Source organism: Nicotiana sylvestris, chromosome 5 (assembly GCF_000393655.2).
Source record: "Nicotiana sylvestris chromosome 5, ASM39365v2, whole genome shotgun sequence".
In the NCBI taxonomy this organism is placed as follows: domain Eukaryota; kingdom Viridiplantae; phylum Streptophyta; class Magnoliopsida; order Solanales; family Solanaceae; genus Nicotiana; species Nicotiana sylvestris.
Genome location: NC_091061.1, coordinates 176,915,562 through 176,928,972, shown reverse-complemented (window position 1 = coordinate 176,928,972; position 13,411 = coordinate 176,915,562).

Here is a 13,411-nt window from a genome sequence, read left to right as displayed (position 1 = left end):
AATCACGTAGGGCTTTTGCGGAATGTAATGAAGGCTTTTGGACAAGGGTAGAGAATGTTGGAATAGAAATAGGTTCATCTTTCCTTAAGCACCCCATTTTACTGTTTTTGGCTCATTTTTTGCCGACTCTTTGAGTCATTAACTATTACACCCCATGTTTTCGTACGTAAGAGTATGTCGTAAGTCAATTGATGTAAGTTCAGAAATGAAATCATCTTTGAAAAGTTTATAAAGTAAGTTAATCATGTTATATGGAAGTTACAAATATTTGAGATCATGAATAACAATAACCAAGATGGTTGGAAGGCTTAGAAGCTAAACAAATTGAAGAAGATAAGTTTTGCCGAAAGTCGACAAGTTTGGCGTTACACCATGTGCATCCTAAGGTGACGTATAATAAATATGTGACTTGATAATCATGATTTTAATGAGTGCAAAGTCATAATATGAATATATATATATATATATATATATATATATATATATATATATATATGATGTTTAGATATAAAATATAAAGTTTGGGGAAAATTGAATTTAACTTACGGAAAAATCGAGTTAAGATTTGCCTTGTAACGAGCCATTTTGAGAAATTAAATTTTAAGCTGTATGATGTCATTTTGGGAAATATCTCCTACCAAAATGAAGGACTTGGAACCTAGTTTCCAACGGTCCAAACCATTTATTCATATGACATCGGGGTAGAGAAATATGGATTTTTAAAGTAGGGTTGCCAAGTCATGTTGAGCACTTCGGAGAAACTGGCAGGTTTATAAGTCAAATTGCGATGTAGGTTTCTCTCAATCTATAGAGAGTTAAAAGGAGATATTTATATGTAATTAAAGCTCTACTTTTCTAGTTTCTAACTCTGAAAACCGTTTGTATATACGATATCGGGGTAGAGAGATACAAGTGTCCGAAATTGCACTACTCAAGTTACCAAGCAGGCAACTTACCCACCTGCTTGGAGAATTGAGGCGGTGGGCTTATAAGTCATCTTTACCCATTACATTTCTTCAATATCCAGAGATTTCTTACACCAAAACACTCTCAAACTCTCCAAGAACTGGTCCAAGATCCCAAGAACCAAACTCAAGAGAAATCAACACAAATCATCATCAAAGGTGTTAAAGACTACAAGCAAATGCTTCTATGATGATGTGGTGTGATTGAGGGCTATTATGAGCTAAGTTGAGATAGTGTTTCGAGTTGTATCTGTTGTATAAGATATGTATATGTATATGGTAAAATCGGAGGGTCCAATTTTCGATCATTACATCGCTTCGTAAGCACATTTTCAAAGGCTCGAGGCTATGGTCGAGATTCACACCCGAGGGGCTATCGACGTCCGACCTCGGGGCAGTACAGATCGAAGGTTATGGTGAAAAAGTGGGAAGATCCTAAGGCACGTGACTAGAGCTGACAAAGTCTATTAGGCTAGTCCAAGTCTGCATCATGGCATTAAATGGATGTACCAACCCCATATCTTTGCAATAAATGTATTTGTACTATGTTGGGATTCCCCCTCATATAGAAATGGGACCCTTGTCATTTTTTAAGGGGGGGGGGACACAATATTTAATACACAAGAATATTCTCTCTGCTCTCTAATATTCTCTTGATTTCACTACCTACATTTATTGATTATATTCGTAGTGTTCTATTTATTGTTATTCATTTATTGCTTATTATTGGTCATAAAAGGGTTCTATCAAGGTTGTCATAATTGTTACTCCTCCATCGACTATCCTCGGCAGGGCATCCGACTCGACCTCGAGGCCCCGAATATGCAAGCTCGAGGCCCCGAATATTAGCCATTCGGTTTGATTATCGCATTGTTTTCAAACTATTATTTTGTTCCCAAGTCTTTTACTTAGCATCCATTGCCTAACAACTAGCATAAAAATCGATCACGTATTTTTAAAATCACAAAATCAAATCTAATTATTAATACCCTTTTCTCGGTAAACAAATTGGTGCCCACTGTAGGGCTAAAAATAATAGTGATTGTTTTCTTGCTGGTTTACTACATAACACAAGTTACCTTTCATGCTTTTTCTTGTCCAAGAATCTTTGATTTCAGGCCAAGATGTCTAACTCAGTAAATGCATATAAAAACAACGGTCTCGAGGACCATGGAGAGAATGGTGTAGCTGTTCTAGGTGTTGGCGCACCACCGCTGAACCTTGAAGGCGTGCCGGAGCCAATCGCCGTGGATGTGGTCTCATGCGACGCCCAAAACATCAATGTAAGCTCCCACACTAACATGAGCGTACGCCAAGGAGACCAACAAGAAGATCAGAAAACCCCAGTTAGGGGAGAATGAGAGGTTAGCCTTCACGTTATTTTTGAAATGTTACAGACACAACGGTTGGCAATTGCTTAGCTACAAAGCCACCAGAAACTCCCAGTACGGTAGCACCAAAAATGGCTCCCCAGGCCGAACAGGTGCCAGAGAGATCAAGCAACAACGGGTCGGCAACCGACCCCGTCATCATAAAAATGCTCAAGGACCTCACAAAGAGGATCAAGTCGGGAGAGAAGAAGATAGAATCCAATGACAAGAAGGTCAAGACCTACAATTCCAAGGTCGACCAAATTCCGGGCGTACCCCCGATCCTGAAAGGTGTGGATTCGAAGAAGTTCGTACAGAAGCCATTCCCATAGGAAGTGGCTCCAAAACCAATTCCAAAGAAGTTCGGAATGCTAGACCTTTTGAAGTACAACGGAACCTCAGACCCCAACGAGCACATCACTGCTTACACTTGTGCGGTGAAGGGTAACGATCTGAAGGACGACGAGATCGAGTCTGTCCTACTGAAAAAGTTCGAAGAAATTCTTTCAAAAGGGGCAATGATGTGGTATCACAACCTGACCCCAAACTTGATAGATTCATTTGCCATGCTGGCAGATTCTTTCATAAAGGCACATGTTTGTGCCATCAAAGTAGCTACAAGGAAATCCGACATCTTCAAAGTCAAGCAAAGGGAGAACGAGATGTTGCAAGAGTCCGTATCTCGCTTTCAAATAGAATGAATGGAACTACCACCGGTCTCCGACAACTGGGCGGTGCAAGCCTTCACTCAAGGTTTGAACGAGCGAATTTCGGTAGCTTCGAAGCAGCTGAAGCAGAACTTAATCGGATATCCGCCGTGACCTGGTCGGACGTCCACAACCGATACCAATCAAAGATCAGGGTCGAAGATGACCAACTAGGAGCCCCCTCGGGCTCGGTATATCCTAGCAGGCTTCCGGCAAAGGAGTCAAAGCCAAATGAAGAGAGATACCAACCATACACTGAAGATAAAAGAAATGCCCTAAGGCGCAACATACCTCGCAATGACCGAAAGATGGATCGACGCTAAAATCCTTGGGGAATTGTTAGCAGAGCTGGATTCGATAGGCACACAAGGCCGGTAGAGGAGCCCCACTTGTCAGAATACAACTTCAACGTCGACGTTTTAGACATCGTATTCGCCATCAGTAAAATTAGAGACACCAGGTGGCCAAGGCCTGTACAATCAGATCCTTTACAAAGGAATCATAACTTAGTGTGTGAATTTCACAACATGTACGATCACAGGACCGAAGATTGCCGACAACTCAGGAAGAAGTAGCCCGACTACTCATCAAAGGTCACCTCCGGGAATTCCTCAGTGACCGAGCCAAAAATCAGTTCCGGGAAAGAGAGGCGACCTAAAAGAGTGAAACAAACGAGCCACGACATGTCATCCACATGATCTTTGGAGGTATCGATGCTCCACAAGAACCCATGGTCAGGAGAAAAAAAATATTCATCACCAGGGAAAAACGAACTCGAGGCTATATACCCGAGGACGCCCTTACATTCAGCGATGAAGACATCGAGGCTCTATCTCAGCCCCATAATAACGCACTGGTAATTTCTTTTCTTGTAAATACATTTCAAATTAAATGTGTACTTGTGGATCCAGGTAGCTCGGCCAATATTATCAGGTCGAGGGTGGTAGAGCATCTCAGACTGCTTGACCAAATCGTGCCCGCCTCTCGAGTCCTCAACGGGTTCAACATGGCGAGTGAAACAACGAAAGGGGAAATCACCCTACCAGTCAACGTGGACGACACAACCCAATATGCCAAATTCCGCGTCATCAAAAGAGACATGAAGTACAACGCCTTGCTCGGAAGGCCATGGATACAATGCATGGGAGCGGTACCATCCACCCTCCATCAAATGATGAAATTCCCGACAAAGGATGGGATAAAAACCGTCTACGGGGAACTGCATGCGGCAAAAAAGATGTTCACGGTGCACAATGTGGCACTGAAACCAACCACCATCGAAGAAGCCGAAGGATAAGAAAACAGTAAAATAGCAATAACAAGCTACATTCTCGGCTACTCCTGACAAAACAAAGGACCGTACCGAGTCATCATAACAAACGATTGAATCATATCGAGGTCTGAAGCGCCGTCAGCATTAAGGTATGATCATCTCACCTTTTTAGTTACATTTTATACTAACCTGAGTGCAGGTATCCGATCGAAGCGGCCGAAGCACTTTCCAACTCGAAGGACTTAGGTTCCAAAAGCATACGTTGCACTCTTTTCCTTTGATCGGATTTTTATCCCAAGAAGGGTTTTACCGGCAAGGTTTTTAACGAGGGAACATCTATATGCTACCTAAGGAAGACTCAACAAGTATTCAAGGATTCTTTTCAATCAACCTCAAATACTAGGGGGAACCCCCTGGAAGAACACCTCCTCGGAGAAGCCAAGATGCGCTAAATGGGTTCTCGATAGGAAAATGATGTACCGGGCCAAAAGGTCGAACCAACCGTGTCCATACAGAATAACCGAGTCCTTAACATCAAAAACGTGTATACTTGTGCCAAGTAATCAAAGAATACTTTCCCCTCCGTCAAAGCATTTTGCGTTTCTAAGGAGTTCGGTATTTTATGCAAAAACGGCTCGAGAGCCAAAAATGTCCCGAACACTTCGGGACTGGCATAAAAAAAATTGAAGCTAAGCGCTCAATGAGGCAACATCAAGTTTACAAATCGTCTCCAGAGACAAAAAACATCCCGAGCACTCGGGGACTAGTGTCAAAAAACTCGAGGACGTATGACCTCCGGGTCAGAAGATTAGAACTCGTAAGCCCTCGATGAGGCGATACCAAGTTTTCAAGGAATGGCTCCCGAGTCAAGAAACTTTTGACGACTCGGGGACTGCCGCCAATCACCACCCCCATCGACTTATATAAAACCCGAGGCCATAAGACCCCATGTGGGCAGCCTCGGTCTCGCAAGACCTATGTAAGACAACAACAATATCTGTAAGACCTCAAGCAAGACATGAACCATATTTGTACCAAGTAACCCAAAAACTGTAAGACCTCAAACAAGGCATGAACTATACTTGTACCAAGTAACCAAAACTGTAAGACCTCAAAGGCATAAAAAAGTTTATAAGACCTTACAAATGGCATAATCCCAATCTTAAAGTAAGGCTATATATCGAACTTGTAAGACCCCTAAAAAATCATACCCTCGATATAGATGATCGCAGCCAACTCGACGCTACACTAAGGTAGGAAGAGCGGGTAGCAATAGCTTTTACCCGACTAGAGGTCTGGGATCAAATTTCCACAGGGAGCTAGTAGTGGAGTTGTATTTTCTGTCTAGCCTAGAGTTGCGGTTGTGCTTCTAATGTCAATTCAAACATTTTTGAGTTTTTATATTCATAACTACTATTATAAAACTAAGGATTAAAGCTAAATTATGCTAAGAGAATATTGCTAAGTTGTAATTAATGGGAAGAAGGGCACTAGGATCGTAGCATCACCTAGGTGACTAATTGACGGGTAGATGTGACTAAGGATAGATTGACATATTTGGGGATTATGCTATAACAGTTGCACAATTGCACCCACTCTCACACATCTCGGTAGAGAGAGTGATTTTGCCCAATTAACTCTCTCAAGACCAATTGGGTAGGCCAGTGAGACCAAGCAACTGGGGTTCAAGTAGGGTGATTACTCTCTCGAGATTTAACCCGTTAATTGGGACTATCATTTCTCATGAGTCCATACCAATTCCTTGTTGGGTCAATTTTGGGGTCATAGACTCTCTTTCTCAAGAAGAGTTAAACCCACGAAACTTGAATCAGTGTTTGCAACCACCAATTCTTGAATAAAAACATAAAATCAACCCAAATAGCAAACACCCAATATCAATCTAACCCTAGATGGCAACACACATCAATTACCCACACTAGGGTTGAGCCACAACCCTAGCTAATGGGTTTAGCTACACATAATTAAAGAAGAAACTGAAGAAATAGATGAAGAACTAAACATATTAATTAATTACTAAGAAGAAACTACAATAATCTATTGTTAATGGGAAGCAAAAGTGCCAAAAATGGCTACAATATCGGTTTCACGAGCTCAGCTGCGTTTCTGAATACAAAACTTGATCTAAAAATGGTAAAATGTCCTATTTATACTAGGCTGGAAAAATTGGACAAAAATACCCCTGCGGGGTCAGTGCGGGCCGCACAAAAGCAATCGCAGCCGCACTGGCTCTTTTGACTTCAACCTTAAGCTCTTTGAACTGGAGGACGCGGACCGCACAAATAAGTAGTGCAGCCGCGGAGGGGTTCTGGCGCGGACCGCGTGATGACGACCGCGGTCCGCATGGCAGGGTCTTGGAAAAAATGATGGTTCTCTGAATCTCTAGACGCGGACCGCGAAAATCCTACTGCAGCCGCGTGAACTTCAGCCTGAATAACCGTGTCTCTGAACCTCCTAGTGCGGTCGCAGTCACTTTTGTGCGGTCCGCACTAGGCCTTCTCTTCTTGAATTTCTTGGGTTTTTTGATACTTGAGCAGGTTTCACTCCTTTTTGAGCCGATCTTGGAAATTTCGTCACTTTATCGCTCAAACCTGCAATCAAACACAACCTGTGAGCCTTTTTGGGACTATTTTGTAGCAATTTATACTAAAAGCATAAGTAAGTAGGGGCATAAAGCACGTTAAAATCCTAACTTATCAACTCCCCCAGACTTAAACCTTTGGTTGTCCTCAAGCAAATAAAATAAGACCCACTCCTTAAAGTAAAATCTAAGTAATTCCAGCTATCCTAAAGTAACCTCAACAAGCATCAATTGGGACTAACAATTGCCCTCAATACGAATGCATCATTAACACATTTAAACTTTGAAAACTATGGATCAAGTGTGACACAAGAGCATCAAGAGTTAACACATTTCATCAAAGAACTTCTCTCAATTACTTTGGTCATTGTGGAACCCAAACTCCCACATCCTCAACTCTCCCTAAGCGAACCTCACCTTTTAAGTATTGACACACAAATCGAGGTTAATGGAATTTCACTCATCCCTCTCAAGAAGAAGGTCGCAAGTCCGGCTTTAAGTACCATATGCTTGCCCCTTATGTAAGTATCCACTAATGTAGGCTCCCTTAAACTCAAGATCAAATAGGGCTTTTGTGGAGTCATTGTGAAGGCTTTTGGGTAAGGGTAGGACTTATTTTTATTCAAGTGGGTTCAATCTTCCCTTAAACACTTCTTTTGATTCATTTTGCCACAACTCTCTTGACTCTTTTGAGTATTTCACTTCTTTACATGGGGTTAGAGAGACACATTGTCACTCTTTCTTATGCAATTCAAAACATTTCTCCTTTTTCTACTTTTTTTCCACACCTTTTTCACTTTTGTTTTCCTTGAATCCCTTTTTATTCTTGTTCACATTGGACTTTCTTTTTGTCTTTTTCTTTTCTTGCTTTTTTTGCCTTCCTTTTCTTTTGCTTTTGTACCTTTTTACCACTTTGCTTCCTTCCTTGTATCTCCCCCTAAACTTAGACATTTGCCATTAGATTTGGGTGCCAAGAGAGGGTAATCATTTAGAATGGGTATAGGCTTGTAGCATTGGTTCTTGAAAGAAAAAGGTTTAAGGCTCAAAAGGGTTAACTAGGGATCATCTCATTGTTAGGCTATGGAATTGTTCCACTTAACATTTGGATCAAGGAGAGCCTATAACCACTTTTCAAGTCAAATTTCACCAAGGATTTCACCTCAACAAACATTCAGGGCAAGTTCTAGACTATTGGCTCGGGACTTGGACTCACATTTCGATTCCTCACCACACACGCTAGGGGATTGATAAAGACATCGAGTCGAGGGCCCACAACAATCTTAGTTACGATTCAAGCACACAATGGTCCGAAAAGACCACATGATGATTGTTTGGTCAACGCAAGAGTCTCAAAGCCACGACTTTCACTATCCTAAACACAACATTATGTCTTTGACCATGGGATCAAAGGCAAATGTGCTAGGCCCAAGTGAAGCTTTGCTTGAGGTACCCTTAACTACAACTATCAAAAACAAAAGAAAAATCAAAGAAACGGACTCAAACCCTTAAGAAGGTTGTCACACCATCTATCATTGGGAAGAGCCACTCGGTTCGCACAATACTCCACCCTTGGAAAGAACCGTGGCATTAAGAAAACCAAGGGCTTATTGGAAGCGTCAAAAACAAAACAAGAGGTTACGAGCCTAACTACAAAGCTAAAACGATTTTTTTTTTTGCGAAAATAAAAAAATAAAATGAATATGTACAATAGGGGAGTAGAATATATAACGGGGGATGAATCTATACAGAATGTAACTTTATATACAGACCAAAAGAGAGAATAAAAAGTAGAAAGTACGATAAAAGTAGCTAAATGTAAAGTTATATACAACCCAAAATAGAAAATCAACAAAAACATAGACTAAGAATATATATATATATATACAGTCATCCATATAAAAGTAGGGCACACCCCCACGAATAAAAACTGGCATTGTCCTCAATGCCAACTAACAAATAATCATCAAAAATAAAGTAAAGGATATAAGAGCTCCCTAGGCCTGGTCCGTCTGCATGGGATCATCAGTGGTCCCCGTCCTCTGTATGTGCGGGAACCTCAGACTGGTTCCCGATCTCTAGCTGCTCAGCTGCTGGGACTGGGGTCTGCTCCTGGACCGGCCGGATGATAGGTGCATCACTGGAGGGGGTCTCCTGTGGGTCTGCTAGCTCAATAACTGCACCAATTGAAGTGGGGAGCTTCCTCTTCTTCCTTGGAGGCTTGGGTGCCTGCTCCAACTCCTGCTGTGGCTGTGGCTGTGGCACTGGTGCTGCTGCTGGGGCTGGATCCCCTAATAGCAAGTCTAAAGGCATCTGGTCTGCCTTTAGCTTGTCAATATCCTCTCTCAACGCCTTCACAAACTCCTTGGAAGCCCGTGTTTTGCGCAGCTTCTTGTGCTCCCTAAGGACCTTGCTATGTGAATCCACTGCGTTAGCCAAGGTAGCCTGAGAATCGAGGATCTTTTGCTGGTTGACAAGAATCTCCTTAAGTGCATCCTTAATAGGCTGGGGCACCTGCACTGGCTGTGGTGCCGACTGAGCCGCAATGGTAGAAGTCAAGGTGGACAACTTGGATGAAGCAGTCGCCATCCAGTTATTCAAGCTATGAAGTGTCTGGCTCAGCTGGTGGGTGGTGTTAGGATGAGCCCGGGAAGATGGAATCCCCGGGCCAACTAAAGTAGAGGGACCAACAGTAGTGGAAGGTCCGGGAGGCATGTCAGCACCTGTAGAAGTAGGCTCAGTGGAGGGCTCTACTGCAACCGGCTCTTCAGACTGGCCGGTTGGGGTAGAAGCAGGTGGCTTGTAATTTTTATCCTTGGGGTTGTCTGACCCCTTCAAGTGTACTAGGAGAACGGAGCCACAGGTTTGACCTTGACGTCAAACAGTTTCTTCTCCACCTCCAGGTCCCAGAAATACATAGTGAGGGTGCTGGGAAAAAGGGTAGTTCCAGTCATGCTCAGCCCCCACTGCAGAAATGACGTGGGACATCATATTGCCCACGTTGATAGGATATCCCGCCATAATAGAAGCAAAAAGAACCGCCCGGGCAAGTGGAATAGTCTGATCCTGGGTAGTTGGGTCGAGCCGACTGTACACAAAGGTCAACCAACCTCTAGCCTTGAAGTTGAAAGTTTTCCGAAGTATTTTGGCCCTTGCTTGTAACCACTCTGGAACCGTACCCAAGATTTCCAGGTATGAAGCTAACCACGGACGAACCTCCTCGCCCATTGCTAACTTTTCATTGTAATGGGACTCATCTTCATCATTGAACCCCAAGTATTCATTCAGTGCCTTCCCTGTGAATACCACATTTTTGTTTATCACTTTTGTCACCTTAGTGCCCTTCAAGATATGGGCCACATTGCTATAGAACTCCTTGACCATATGCTCATTCACCTTCACACAATTGTCTTTAAAGAACTCCCAACCCACTCGAACCTGAAATTGTCTATGCACATTGGGGTGTAGGGGTAGAAGGTCTTTGTCAATGAAGCTCCTCTCAAGAATCAACTTCCGTGACGGCCACCATTCCCTAAACTTGTGGAATACCACCTGGCTGACAAATCGATCTTCCCAAACTTCAGGTTTTCTAGTTCGTTCAACACCCCCAACCTGGGGCACACCACTATCCGGTACCTCATCATCACTATTAGTCCCACCTTCTGCACTCTCCCCAGATACTGAAGTTGTGGGGGTGGTGGAGGATTCACCGCTGCCTGCTGCTGAGCCATCAGACGACTCAGAAGGTACACGTTATGGAGCTTGGGCAGTAGGTGAAGCTGGGACTGAGGGATCTGGCCCTGAGTCAGAAGAGAATTCTTGAGAGGGCACGTACTCACTCCCCGACTGGTCATTATCTATAACAACTTGTTTCCTTATTTTCAGTTTAGGTCGGGGAGTGAGTTTAACTTGTTTCCCTTTTCCTCCTCGGGAGGAGTCACCTCGGCCGGGTTGTTTGGCACCTCTTCCTCATTGTTTTACCATTCTCTGCAAGCAAATGCATCTAACATTGTTAGTTTAAGCATAGGCAGTGAAGCAGGTGAATGAATTAAAGTTGCAGACAACAAAGAAAATTGTTGCAGACACTGCTGCAGAACCAAGCACCGCGGACCGCACCATCATGAGTGCGGCCACGTTAGAGGCACCGCGGACTACGCTAAGGCGACCGCGGGCCGCACTGAACAATGCCCTAAAAAAAGACTTCTTTGAATCTCCCACCGCGGTCCGCACAAAATGGGGTCGCGGTCGCGGTGGGGCAGCGCGGACCGCATAATGTGCAACGCGGCCGTGCTGGAATCAAGTTATGTTTCAGTCAAGTTGGGCACTACGGTCCGCGTAAAAGGGTAATGCGGACCATGTTAGGGCACCGCAGACCGCGCTAAGGCGACCGCGGGTCGTGTGAGACAGATTTACGGGAGCTAAGTTAGGGTTTCATGCTTTGTCCATTTTTGTTCAGTTGAGAACTACTTGTCCCTACTCAGTTACCCAATCCTTAATCATGTTCAGCACACGAAAACTAACAAGAAATCTAAACTAAACTAGTAATTCAAAGAAAAATGGGAAGAAAAAGAGAAGTTACAACTACCGGGCAACAAATAAGATGAAAATAAGAAATTAATTACTGACAAATGCATGAAATGTTACCAGGATTATGAAGAATGAATCCAATCTATCCAAGCAAGCAAGAATTTCGGTCTTAGAAGAAGGATGAACAGTAGTATTAGGTCTCTGAGTTTTCAAATTTCCAAAAGGGTACAATAAGACCCTTGACCTCTATTTATAGACAACCGTGGGGCCCTTACTCACCTACCAGCACGGCCGCATAAAAGCAACCGCAGACTGCGCTGGGTTTGTTTGTATGACCCTTCAGTAAGCAGCCTACGCAGACCACACAAAAATGGAACGCTGCCGTGTATGTCCACCGCGGACCGCACTAACAGGACCGCGGCCGCGGTGGAAACTTTAGAGAGTATCTTATTCAGCTCATGCCAGTGCTGACTGCACAGAGTGCACCGCGGCCGCACTGGCAAACTTCAGAGCCTGCAATTTTTCTACTTTGTTTTGCACTGCTTCAACACAACCCCTGAAACACCTCACAAACAATTAGCTCAAAAATCCTAAGCTATAAAGAAGGTCAAAGCGAAAGAAGAAAAAAAAGACATGGGTTGCCTCCCAAGAAGCGCCTGATTTAACGTCGCGTCACGACGCATGTTACCAGCACATCACTTTAGATGGAGAAGTGCCACCATGTGGCCATCATCAAATTTCCCAAGATAATGCTTGACCCGATGTCCATTGACTCTAAATACTTCACCGTTCATGTTCCTTAGATCAAGAGCACCAAATGGGGTCACGAACACAACTTCAAACGGCCTACTCCACTTTGACTTGAGCTTACCCGGAAACAGATGTAACCGGGAATTGAACAAGAGCACCATATCTCCAACCTTGAACTCCTTACCCCGAGCATATTTGTCGTGAAGGTATTTCATTTTGTCCTTGTACAAGGACGAGCTGGAGTATGCATGGAATCTAAACTCATCAAGCTCATTAAGTTGCTCAACCCGCAGATTTGCCGCAACATCCCAGTCTAAGTTCAACTTCCTCAAAGCCCACATGGCCTTGTGCTCTAATTCCACCAAAAGATGACAAGCTTTTCCAAATACCAACTGATACGGTGACATACCAATCGGAGTTTTGTAAGCCGTCCGATAAGCCCAAAAAGCATCATCCAACTTTTTTGACCAATTGGTCCTATTAGCATTGACCGTTTTAGACAAGATACTCTTAATTTCTCTTTTGGAGACTTACACTTGTCCACTAGCTTGGGGATGATCGGGGGTCGAAACCTTATGATTGACACCGTACTTAGAAAGCAACATGTCGAAAGCCTTGTTGCAAAAGTGATACCCCCCATCACTAATGATAGCACGAGGAGTGCCGAACCTTGTGAAAATACTCTTTTTCAAAAATGCCACAACATTCCGGGCTTCATTATTGGGCAAAGCCATGGCTTCAACCTATTTTGAGACATAGTCCACTGCCACGAGAATGTAAGTGTTCCCACAAGAGCTCACAAAAGGACCCATGAAATTGATGCCCCAAACATCAAAAATATCCACTTCGAGAATTGTATTGAGGGGCATCTCATCCCTTTTTGAAATTCCGCTCTTTGGCACTCATCACATCTCTTCACCAATTCTCCCGCATATTTGAACAAGGTGGGCCAATAATATCTGCAACTAAGCACTTTAGAAGCCGTTCTCGCCTACCATGATGGCCACCATAGGGTGAAGAATGGCAAGCCTCTAGGATACTCAATTGTTCCTCCTCCGGGACACATCTACGAATCACACCATCCATGCAAATCTTGAACAAGTATGGCTCATCCCAATAGAAATCCAAACTATCCCGCTTGAGCTTTTTCCTTTGGTTAGAAGAGAGCTCACACAGGATTATTCCGGTCACAAGGAAATTGGCAACATCGGCAAACCATGGCA